The sequence below is a fragment of the Anolis sagrei genome, chromosome 3 (assembly GCF_037176765.1).
Source record: "Anolis sagrei isolate rAnoSag1 chromosome 3, rAnoSag1.mat, whole genome shotgun sequence".
NCBI lineage: Eukaryota > Metazoa > Chordata > Lepidosauria > Squamata > Dactyloidae > Anolis > Anolis sagrei.
In genome coordinates this window covers 67,602,626-67,615,706 of record NC_090023.1, presented here as the reverse complement: position 1 = coordinate 67,615,706, position 13,081 = coordinate 67,602,626, and positions in this window count along the sequence as shown.

Genomic DNA, 13,081 nt, shown 5'->3' with positions numbered 1-13,081 from the left:
GCCTGCAAAGGAGGTGGGATCAAGAGCAGGTCCTCCCCAGACAATCTTAATTTTTGAGATGGTTCCTAGGAGGAGATACATTCAGACAGGTAAGCTGGAACCATTTAGGGCTTTATAGGCTAAAGTCAGCACTTTGAATTGTGTTCGGTAGCAAATTGGCAGCCAGTGGAGCTGATGCAGCAAGGGAGTTGTGTGCTCCCTGTGCCCCGCTCCAGTTAGAAGCCTGGCTGCTGTCCATTGGACTACTTGAAGCTTCCAAGTAGTCTTCAAAGGCAACCCCATGTAGAGCATGCTGTAATAGTCTATTTCAGATGTAACAAGAACGTGGACCACTGTAGTCAAATAAGACTTCCCAAGATACAGGTGCAGCAGGCGCACAAGTTTTAATTGTACAAAAGCTCCCCTGGCCACCACCAAAACCTGGGATTCCAGGCTCAGCGATGAATCTAGTAGAACTCCCAAGCTGTGGACCTGCATCTGTGACACTAAAAGATACCAGTCAATATTCGTTATAAAGTACCATAGCCAAATTATGATCACAACCTCTTCCTCTTCCTCCTCCTCCTCCTCCTCCTCCTCCTCCTCCTCCTCCTTCTTTGCAAATTTGTGAATATTATTATCTGCCTCCTTACTTTTAACAGGAAATAGCTGCATTCCTCTTTTTTCTTAACATGAAATGTTTTGATTAGCTATTCAAACATACTGTGCTCAATCATAGCAGTCTAGTGTATTTAAATATTTTCATCAGTAAGCTTCTGATTTCAAAAGAGCAAATCTCCTATTAAGTCAAGGTTTTCACCAGCACCTTCATTAAAAGCAAATATTAGCTGAAGTATAATCTGGCAAGATGTGAAGAATGTATGAAGTATTAAAAATATGACATATTCTGCTTGTATGGCAATAGTTCTGTGTTGAACTACAAATTCCAGATTCCACTAGGAGGGGGGATAGACAAACTTGAGTGTGATGGAGTTTGTGCAGACATCTTAGACCACCCATGAAAGAATATAACTCTGACATTATAGCAAAAACCTGGTTTGACAATCCCAATTTTCCATTAGTTTTCTGGGGCTTACAAGTAAAATACACTGAACTCTCACATGTTAAACTCCCTTTCATAGAACATTACACATTAGTTGAACAGTCCGTTCCTAGACATTTATGCCAGTATAAACACTAATCCACCTGAGAAAAATAGCGGTGACTCTCTTCATAACTTGGTCTGAAATGAGACTACTATTTAACATTGAGACTTCTAAGTCATTTTATAGGTTTCCTCTGGGAATCACAACTGAACTGTTGGCTGCCCCTAACTAATTCCCAAAAAGGTAAGACAGCATCCAAATGAATTAACTTTTTTTAACAACAGAAAGAGCAAGATTTTGCAAGACGATATATGGTGGGGTGTTTATTTGGACAAGTTTGTGAAGCCTTCTCATCAGCTTTTGAAAAATGAACAATTCTCTCTGATTATATATCCAGTTTCTTCTCAATACTCAAAGCCTTTCATATTCATAAAATGTAGGACTACCAATGATACTGATATAAAAATTAGTATTTTTTTAAAAAAAATCAGTTGGCCAATAGAATGAGATTATACAAATCTGTCCATATCATAGGCAATTTTATACATATCCTGTTGGCAGGTTCCTGTCAGGAAACTGAATGGTCATTCTGTGAAAATAATGTTATACTAAATATGGGCCTTGAGAATGACCCAGCAATGTTCTTCTTATTGTTCTTATCCCTACTGCTTGCAATAAGGTAACTGAATTGATTTTTACACTTACACTTTTATGTTTGCATTTACTATGCTTGTACTCTATGCTTACTTTCTCCCAAACCCCTAGAGCAGTGGTTCTCAACCTGGGGTCCCCAGATGTTTTTGGCCTACAACTCCCAGAAATCCTAATAGCTGATAAACTGGCTGAGATTTCTGGGAGTTGTAGGCTAAAAACATCTGGGGACCCCAGGTTGAGAACCACTGCCCTAGAGGCTGTTAGTCATTCAAAACAAAATTCTGCTAGTGAAAATTTGTCACATTTTGCCATCACAGATTTTGGTTAAGAACTAACAAAAAAGAATGGAAGTGTAAGTTTAGTATCTCACTTCTTCCATGGTGCTTCAGCCATCAGGTTCTTTTTCTCGCCAAACCATTACTAAATATCAGATTAGTCTTGAAGTCTTTTTAGCTTCCCATTCTCTATCCATGTTTTCATAAAACTTTTGCTCATTGCTTTGTGTTGGATCAGCTGGTTTTTACAAATACAGAGTTTTTGCATTTGAGCTGCCTTCAATTGTTTCCTCATGTTGTGAAACCTGTGGAGAAGTCATGTTATTTCTGTGCTATTCCTGTAAGATTCTCAGATTTGCTTCCATACCCATGACAATCTTTGCTTAGACAACATTTGGTCTAGTTTATATTTTTCCACTCATTTTACAGAGGCTCCAGCATGCTGAGATTGCTTTTTCCTTTATTATAATTATCCAAGCAACTCTCTCACATTCACTCACTTTTCCTTTTGATTCCTTATTCTAGACTTATTCATGACTTCCATCCTACCCAGGAACAGCCAAAAGGACTCTTTCAGCTCAAACTATTGCAAGATGGTCAAGGAGCACATATACATATGGAGTGCGGTTGGGATTGATTGTGACAATAAAACCCATTAAATTAAAAAAAATGAATGATGGAAGAAGATTTCACGGTTCAAGTACTTGTGCTGTTCCTTGTTTTCTGTGTAGGTTTTGAACACACTACAGTATGGATTAAGACAAAGTGTTTTGGATCATAGGCCAGAAGTGTGCAGCATTGAATTGGTTGAAGTTTACTATAGTACAGTTCTTCTCAATCTGTGGATTCCCAGGTGTTTTGGCCTACAACTCCCAGAAATCCTAGCTAATTTACCAGCTCTCAGGAGTTGTGGGAGTTTGAGGACCAAGGCATCTTGGGACCCATAGATTGAGAACCACTCCTATAGTAGTACTATATTATTGTTGCCATTAAGAAATGAGAATATACACACATACACACACACACACACACAAATCCTTATAGGGAGGGATCTGTAATATCATGGCATTTAATTATTGGTTAGTAATATTACAGATGTGCTCTAGCCAGTGATTAATATGACTATGATTTTGGGGGCAGACCCCTAGAAATAGATTTACATTTTAGGAGCAGAAACCAGAAATGTTACCTTTTTATACTATAGCTTCCAGAATACCCAGTCCTAGTTACTGGTCCTAATCTCAGTGCCTTTGGACAATACGCCCATCAAACAAGATACATCTAATCTATTCACAATTCAGATTATAGATAAGTAAAGGTATTGTTTTCAAAGTGATTTCAGTCTAATATTTGTCACTTCAGTCTAATATTTGTCACAGAAAATCAGGCCATTGATTAACTGTTAAAAGTTATTTGAAAGTAATTTTTATTATAACAGAATGATACCATTTAGCAGAAACTGCTTTTACGTATTTAGAGGAACAGACCTTAGCATTTATCAGACTACCTCTTTTCAAGCCAGCTTTTTTAAACTAAAGGGCATCTAAAAACTTGGCAAAAAGATGTGCACTGGGCTGAAATGGCAAACAACTGGTTGAATGCTACAGAGAATGAGCTGGATTTCTTATTTTACTAGTTTACTGTAGAGAGAAAAGTTATAGAGCACAGCATAGGTTACAGATATTTCTGGGAGTGTGGGGGTTGGAGAAGTCAATGAAGGAGAAGAAAGAAAAAGAAGGGGATAACAGAAGGGGGAAGAAAAGGAAATGGGAAGAAGACACTTCTGAAGCATCTAAAGTTTTGTAAGACGGGGAAGCAACTACTGTGCCAGATGACTCAGCAGTAAGTAATGGATATGACTTGTCACCATGTGTGATTATTTATACAAGCCTGCCTAGTTTGGAAGTGCTGTATATTGCTCATTAAAGTGTACAGTATATGCATTTGGAGCTGCCCACATGGGGAAAATTATCCTCATATAACCCTCGGGAAGCCTTGGCAAATAGATTAAGTAGGCAGTGCTGGCATACTGAACCAATAACCGAGTTTCACCTAGATTCTAGGCATTACACACAGAGTCTCTTTAGATGAACACTTAGCCCATAGCCCATGCTTTAAAATCTTTTTTTTAAAAAGTCTTTTTTTTTTAAAAAAGAAGTCTAGTCTTTGTAGAAGCTGATATATAGGGCATAAAATAGAGGCATTTTTTGGTTGACGTATGGAGCATAAAGTACACGCCCTAAGCCAAACCCTGGGATTTCCCTCAGGGGTGGCTACATGTCACAATTGAAATCGGGATAGCATAAAGCCACTCCCAAGCCCCAAATTTACTGAAAAGAGTCCCTGGCAGCCATGGATCCTCCCTTGGTGTCATACTGTGTGCAGGAAATGACACCTGAGGAGATGGGAAGGGGGAGTGAGATGGAAAATTCACCCCCCCCCCCCATCTCCTCATGTGTCATTTCCTCCACTTAGTATAACATGAGGGGAAGTTTTGTGGATGCTAGGGACACTTTTCAGTAAATTTTAAGGGGGAAATTTGGGGCTTGAAGAGAGGAGGTGGCTGCCATTCCGCTCTTACAGGCTTTTTGGAGCCTGAAGAAGTGGGATGGCTATGGGGATTGACTCTGAGGACTGTGGGAGCAGTCCTGGACATTAGTCCCCACAGGCCCAATACCTCATTAGACCCCAATATTTCATAAAGATCTCACTCTAGTGAGGTATTTATTCAATGTGGAGTAAACCAGGGAAACCCAGTTTACTCAGCAATAATTCGCTTTTACTGGAGACATTGTTTGGATGAATCTGGTAAAAGCGAGACAGGTCCCACATTTTGGACCTGTCTGCAAGGGCCCTATGAAGAGAGGTAAGAAAGTAGTAGGGGAGCTACAGAGGAAAAGGAAGCAGCATTAGTCAATGAGCGCAAAAAGCAAGGAAGAGTTAGTTATAGAAGACATGAAAGAATTGTAAAAGTGGTGAAATGCAAGGCATAAGGGAGCTTAACATTGCAAAGCACAAGGTGAAAAAGTTTCAGTAGACGGAGAAATATGAAGTAGGGAAGGAAGCATGACAGGTGTGGTATAAAGATATAAGGTGAAGGATGGAGGTAGAAGATGCAACATCGAAGTACAAAAACAAGAGAGGGAAGCATGGTAGAGTACAAGTAAAGGTGGAAAGAACACAGTGATGATATGAAAAGCTTGAGCAGAATTCTTCCATGGTTTGCTTCCTGTGGTGTCCATCTCATGAAGCTATTTAAAGAAAAGAAGGAACTGGGAAAAAGCAAATAGAAGGGACAATTGAAGCTTAATAAATAACATTTGAATGCAATTTTCCTGCTTCTTAGCAGGGGGTTGGACTGGATGGCCCAAGAAGTCTTTTCCAACTCTATGATTCTGTGATTTTGAAGTGAATACCCAGATCTAAGGGAAATGGATCCAAGCTATATTAAAGGAATGGAGTCTTTTTAAAATTCTTTATCTCAACAATTATTTGTTCTGGGTGTATGAGAAGGCCATTTGAAATGTCTTCTCATATGTATAATATTAATGATGATGATGATGATGATGATCATGATCATGATCATTATTTTGTCTTTATTCCCCACTTTCTCTGTCAAAGGAGACTCCAACTGGCTAACAATAAAACCACAACAATGTGTGAAGTAAACTTAACATACACAAACATTAAAATAATATTTAACATTGGAAGTATTAAAAATCAATAGTTTAAACTGTTACTTTTAAAAAAAAAAATAACACCACACAACATCTTCTGACTTTAAAACATTCTACTTTAAAAGCTTGCCTGAAAAGGAAAATGTTAGCCTTCCTCTGGAAGGGCAGAAAGGAGGGGGCCATTCTGGCTTCCCTATTCAAGTAGTTCCAGAATCGAGGTACAGCTGCCGAGTATGCCCCCTCTTGCATTTGCACCAACTAAACTTGCGATGGTGATGGGACCAAAAGAAGGTCTTCCTCGGAGGATCTTGGGGGGGGGGGGGGGGGGGCAGGCAGGTTTGTATCACTTCACTTCACTTCACTTTCTTAGTCGCTCTCCACCAAGGTGCTCCGAGCGACTTACAGTCTAAAATAGCATTTACACAATATAAAAACATTCAACATAAAAACATTCAACAGTGACTATTTGGCAAATTAGATCTGATTACTTAGATGCACAACCAGTCTTGAGTGCCTTTACAAAAGGTTGCAACTCCGACATTGCTCTAATGTATGGAGGCAAAGAGTTCCACAGAATTGGAGCATAGGTCAAAAAAGCTCTACGCCTTGTAGCTTCCAGGTGTACCTCCCTTGGGCCCGGTATATATAGGAGATTTTCCTGGGTGGATCGAGGTGACCACTGATGGAGAAAAGGAATGAGGCGGTCCCTAAGATATAAAGGTCCTTGGCCATTTTGAGCTCTAAATGTCACGATCAGTATCTTGTAAGAGATCCGATGTTCTATTGGTAGCCAATGCAGTTGTTGCAGAATTGGTGTGATATAGGATCTTATAGATGATTCCGCTAGCAGCCTGGCCGCTGCATTTTGTATGAGGAGATATGATCTGTCAAGGAGCCTGGACATGAGCTAAGTCTTACAACATTAATTGTACATAAGACTTGAGAGTGCCTTCACATTTTGCCCCATATCTCATTTATAAGGGTGAAAGACATACATTTTAAACGAAAGCTTGGAATGTAGGTCAGCAATAGCCGAGAGGGGCACTGGGTGACATGCCTAGAATCTGCATAAACCTGACCAAACCAAGCATCAATCAGGCCCCATCACTGATGAACTTCTGATACAATAATTAAATAAATGTGGGAACCAAACCTTTTCTTACACAAATTTTGTTAAACCAAACACTGGGTTAATTGGGTGAAGTTTGAGTGAAGTTAGAGTGAAGTTTGCTCAATATCTCAATGAAATAGAAATAAGAAACAATACAGATTGTTTGACCTTGCTTCCACTGATGTCAGTGGCAAAGTTCCCATCCTTAATGTGTTTTATTTTGTTCTTGTCCAAAGTAAAGTTATTAACAATTTAATGCAAATAAAATATGCTGATCTAAGTAGTGGACCTAATAGGGCATATACAGAAGCAATCAACAAGCACTAGTGAGCCAAAAGTTGATGAAATGCAGTCTAGCTCCAATGTAATACGTTGTAAATTGCTTAACACACCTTTTCTACATTTCCTACTTATCTGTGAACACACATTTCCATCTTCTTTGCCTTTACTGGTTAATTTAATAGTTCTGATTATGCTAATATTACCCAATTTACACCTCTCTTTTCAAAAAGAGGAATTTCTTTTTTCAAGCCTGCAAATTCTACCTTCAGTTAAAATGTGTTTTCCATTGTTAAAGGAGAAATGCCAATTTGATCAAGGAAGATGATGTAGATTCTGTGGTCTGCAAGAAAATGTCAAAATGGAAAGCAATTGCATATCTAATTATTCTAACATTTAGGGATATATGCTTTGCATGGTTGGGGTATTTGACTCTAGGGGCCCTTCCACACAGCCCTATATCCCAGAATATCAAGGCAGGAAATCCCACATTATCTGAGTGTGGACTCAGATAACCCAGTTCAAAGCAGATATTTTGGGATTTCATGCCTTGATATTCTGGGATACAGAGCTGTGTGAAAAGGCCCCATGAACAATGACTGGCTATTTAAAAAGAAGTAACCATGCTTTCACAAAAGGAAATGTCATTTTAAATGCATTTTGACAGCAGTTTGACAACCTTCATCCAAACGCATAAACAACAGCACGTACTATTGCTAGTTTCTAAAGAATATGATCAGTTATTTATTTATTATTTCATATCAAAAGTATTGCATAAATTAGTATAAAACTGATAAAAATAGAAGGTGTGCAGGCAGCTAAATATCTTTTGACCAAAAATGGGCAACAGCAACAGCATTGTCTGCAGCCTCCAACAATTCCTCCTCTGTACATGAGGCAGGGAACAATGGACAAGCATACAGATGCAGAGTTGTCTGTTCTGCTCCACAGTCACACAAGGTATGGGATTCTTTTAGGTAGTGCCATTTTGCCAGGTTGTCTTTTGATCTGCCCACTCCGCTTCTTAGTCTATTCAGGGACTTCCAGGTTGCCCATTCTTGGTTTGTCCCTGGAGGAAGACTCTCATGGGGGGCCATCTAGTTGGGATTTCCTGATTTAGCTGCCCAGAGGGATACCCTTGCTGCTGCTGGAGGGACGCCAAGAGGAGTGGTAGTTCTCATAAAGCTTTTCCTTGATTTGAGTCTACTGAGAGGAAGCTGGTAGCCATGTAATGGATGGCTTTCACAGTGTTCAACCTTATTTCTCTCACATTTAGCAGCAACTCCCTGTCAAACATCGCGGGGGGGGGGGGGGGGGGTGAGGCAATGCCAGCTAGCTTATAGAGTTTATCAACAGGTGTAGGTTTAAGACATCCTGTGATTATTCTGCATGTTTCATTCAATGCTATGTTCACCTGCTTTGCATGGGCAGACCTGTGCTAAACAGGGCAGGCATACTCAGCAGTTGAGTAAGACAAGGCCAGGGCTGATGTTCTTATTAATTTTGGGTCTGCACCCCATGTGCCGCCAGTAAGTTTCCGCAAGATGTTATTGCATGCAGTTACTTTGTGCTTGGTGTTTGTTTACTATATGCTAGTGTTTGATCAATGGTGACACCGAGATATTTAGGATGGAAACAATGTTCAAGTTCTTGAACTTCCCAGGTGACTTTCAATTTCCTGTTGGCTTCATGGTTGCGTAGATGGAAAGCACATACTTGTGTTTTGGCATGTTTAGGCTTCAGGTGGTTATCTTTAGCAGCTGGAAAGATCTTTCAAGGCATTAGTAAGTTGGATTTCAACTGTTTCAAAGTCTTTTGCTTGTGTTGTTAGGCCAATGTCATCAGCATATATAAAGCTCTTTGTGAGTGGTGGTTGTGGCTGATCATTAGTAAAGATATTAAACAAGGTCGGTGCAAGCATGCTGCCTTGGGGTAAGCCATTCTTTTGCCTCTTCCATCTACTTTTCCTGCCCTGAAACTCCACATAGAAGCTACGGTTTTCTAGGAGAGTCTGGATAGTTTTTGTGAAATCATAGTCTTGGGTAATATGGTAGACTTTGTGCAGCATTTTCCTATGTTGCACTATGTCATAGGCTGCTGTGAGGTCAACAAAAACTGTTCCAGTAATGCAACCTTTCTCATATCCTTCCTTGATGTACTCAGTCAGATTAAGAATTTGGGCTGTACAGTTTTTCCCTGGTCTGAAACCTGCTTGTTGTGCAATAAGCTGGGGTTCAATTACAGGTCCTAATCGATTTAATAGTATCCTCTCATATACTTTATATAGATGACATAGGAGTGAGATAGGCTGGTAGTTTCTGGCATTGGAAGCATCTTTACCAGGTTTTAAAATGGCAATTATCTTAGTTTTCCTCCATAGTCTGGGAATCTGTTTGTGTGACAAGCATTGATTATAAAATTTCAGAAGCCAGTTTTCAGCTTTGGGACCCAAGTGTTTGATTTGCTCCATCATTAAGTCATCTAGGCCAGGTGCTTTACCAGTTTTACATCGCTTAATAGCTTCTCTGATTTCTTTCAGGTTTATGGGAGATGTCAACTGGTGGGTTTCAAGTTCTGGCACCCTGTTGATTGTCACCTTTACTATCCTGCAGTTGGTTTTCCCATTCTGAATTAGCTGGTGTGCTATCTGGTCTGGTGTTACGTTTGCATGTCCACAATTGAACAGATGGTCACTATCCAGGTGTCTCAGCAATTGCCAGGCACTTCAGCTACTCTTAGACATGTCAAGTAGTTCTATCCAGCGGTCTTTTTTATCTTTAGCTATAGCTGAAGATAATTTTTGGCCTGCTGCTGTAGTCTTGTTGCTGTATGAATTCTCTTGAAATAGTCTGAGATATTCTTGGCTCACATTGCTTCCGGTAGCGGCAAGATGGCGTGCACCACGGTTTGCTGAGGCTCCTCAGCAACCGTTCCTATCGTGACCCTAGGTAGAGCATTTGCTCCCCCAACCCAACAGCGAGAGGCGGGTTGGAGCGTCCAGTTGGCAGGTACTACATGTTGAGATATTGTTTTCCAGCTCGACATAGTGTCACACCAACCGACTGCGCAGGGGCGACAAGGAAACCCGACAGGTTAAGCTGTGCGGGCTAGCACCGGCCGCTATTTCAAGCTCAGGAACCTTCAATAGAAATTAACAAGAAGCTACAATGAGGAAGAAAGAAAGGAGTCTGGACAACTGTGATCATCGTCGGGCAAAGTAGGAATTTCACTCACCCACGGGAAGCCGCCTCCGAGCATTTACTCCGAGAGTACTCACTGCAGTGGGATACCGGCGTGGCCCCTCCCGAGTAGAGAGGAGAGAGGAGGAGAGAGGAGGAGAGAGGCGTGAGAAGTGAGAAGTGAGAAGACAGTGGGGCATCGGTAAGACAAAGGAGGGCAAAAGCGAAAGTGGGAGTTTGCAGATAGTGTCACAGAACGGGTCAGCCCGGGTGTCATAGAGCAAGCCGTAAATCGCAAGTCACAACCCGCTGCCGTAAGCCGCTGCAGGAATCGCTGCAGGAACTGCAAACACTAGGGAACTGTGGAATGCCCCAGAGTAACATAGAGCAATACAACAGAGCAGGCGTTAACGAACAGGAGCCTTAAAACAAACTTAAAGGGAACCACGGACCGCGTGGCGGAGACGGCGTGCACAGTGTATCCGGCTGTGTGGGCTTGGGTACCCAGCGGGTGCGCCGAGCGAGGATGGGGAGAATCCACGTAGCAGCTGCGGGAGAGCCTCGGAGGAGTGGTCAGTATCCAGAGGAACACCCAGAGGAGAAAGAAAGAAACGCTACCGGGTGACAAAGTTAAAGCAGGAACTCCCCCAGACAGTCCTCGGAGAAATTGGAGAAACCAAAGAGATGCTGCCCTGCCCAATAAGAAGCTTTGAGAGCTCTATCCAAGAATTTTTGGGAAAAGCCCCCAGCGGTAAGGAACCAAACCAACCAAATTGAACGTGTAAAGGCTGTGAGTATTTAAAAGATCAATAAAACTGAGCAACAAGAGACGAGGAGTGAGTAGTAAGGACCTTTTGCCCTACACCTTTTTGTTCCAGGCTATTAAGGACCCACTAGTTATAAGCTGTTATAAGCTGTATGTATTAAATGACTATTATTGCTGAATGAATGTTAATGTAAGTCATCCCCCCATTTGAAACTCAAACCGACACTGACTTGGAAAATTGGATTAGTCTGAAATAACATAAACATTGACTATATAACTGAAAGACCCGGAAACGCCCAACCTAAGAGTAGCGGGAGCCAAGAGTTGACTCTGATTTTGAACGCAATAGCGCTGTGCATCTTCAGGGCTTCTGAACTCCCATCCGTTCCAGGATCGCTCTGACGCAGAGACCCATGATCATTTACTCGGCTGCAACAATGGAATTTACTGTTTTACTTAGTAGATATTGTGATGATTTGACTTCTATGCACCTCCCTACCACACCTTTCCAATAGTCATTAGTTGGATTGGAGGTTTCGCGTGTTCTACCTGGTTACGATTGTATAGATTTGTTTCCTCTGTACCTCCCTATTATCCCTTCCTAATAGTCATTAGTTGGATTGGAGGCTTTGCGTGTCCTATCTGGTTACGATTGTATGGATTTGTATGGATTTGTCTCCTCTGTACCTCCCTATTACCCTTTCCTATTGCATCTAGTAGATATAGCAGAAAGCCTAAAACAATTAAGACACAGACCTGCAGATCAGTAGCGTATACATACCTTTAATGTCTTAGTAAGCTAATGGTAGCATCTACTGTTAACACAATAGGACTCTCTGCAGTATACTTCTCTATCTTAAAAGACTGAAACAATATTGGACTGATATTGGTAATATTCTATCACATTTAAGAGATACGCTTAGTTCTAATTGATGTGTTTAACGCATTGTAATTTGCTGGTACTGTATTGACTTATTCCCGGTGCCCCTCCCTGAACCCCTTCCTAATACTCTCTCAATACCTTCTAAGTGTACTTGCACTGTGCAGTGATATCAGGAATTATGGTAAAAATTCGATTGCTTTAGATAGCCACATCCTATTGTACTAACTAGCAGACATTATTACTATATCATAATTGTTGCTCTACTGTTGTCAAGATTTGATCCCTATGTACCTCCTTACCACCCCTTCCCAATAGTTCTCTATTTAACTGTTACTCTATTAGTTGACACTGTGTAGATTTGTCCTCCCTATATCTACCTATTACCCCTACCCAATAATTGTTCCTACCATATGCAATACCTGATTGATACTTTGCCGACGGGCCATCTTTATACTTCCTTCTGAATCCTTTCGATACGAGTGTACGATTGTGCAGTAATTAACTATTTTTAAAAAATAGTAAAGAAACACAGGCCAGCAGTGCAACAATGGCAACGTTGCAAAAGGGGAAGATAGAAAAAGAAAAAGAAAAAGATAAGGATAAAGAGGTTGAGAAAAGAACCCCACTCAATACAAGAAAAGGCTCCCTACCCGAGGAGCCCACAATAAAAGACCTTATGAAAGAAATACTCAAAATACAAACAGAAATAAAGACAATCCAGAACAATCAAGAGGCACAAAGTAAAACCAGCAAGAATGAGACTGAAGCACTAAAGAAAGATATGAAAGACATGAAAGAAGAGCTGCAATCACTGCAATCGCTAGTGAAAGAAGAAATGACCACCATTAAAAATGAAGTAGGAAAATTAAAACAAGACAATATGGACCTAACTAAAGACAATATTATAATTAAGAACCACCAAGAAATAGTAAAGAAAAAAATGAGAAGTATAGAGGAGGTAATAGATAGAGTTCAGAACCAGCAGGAAACGATGGAACTTAGGGAAAAAGAGAATCAACTCAGATTCAGGAACGTGATAGAGGAGGAAGAAGAAAATATAAGAGAAGTAATAGTGGACCTGATTACACAACTAACGAAAAAAAGAAAACCAGATGTAGAATTAGAAGTGGACAGAGTGTTCAGGATACAAACATCACACTCCAGGAAATTCA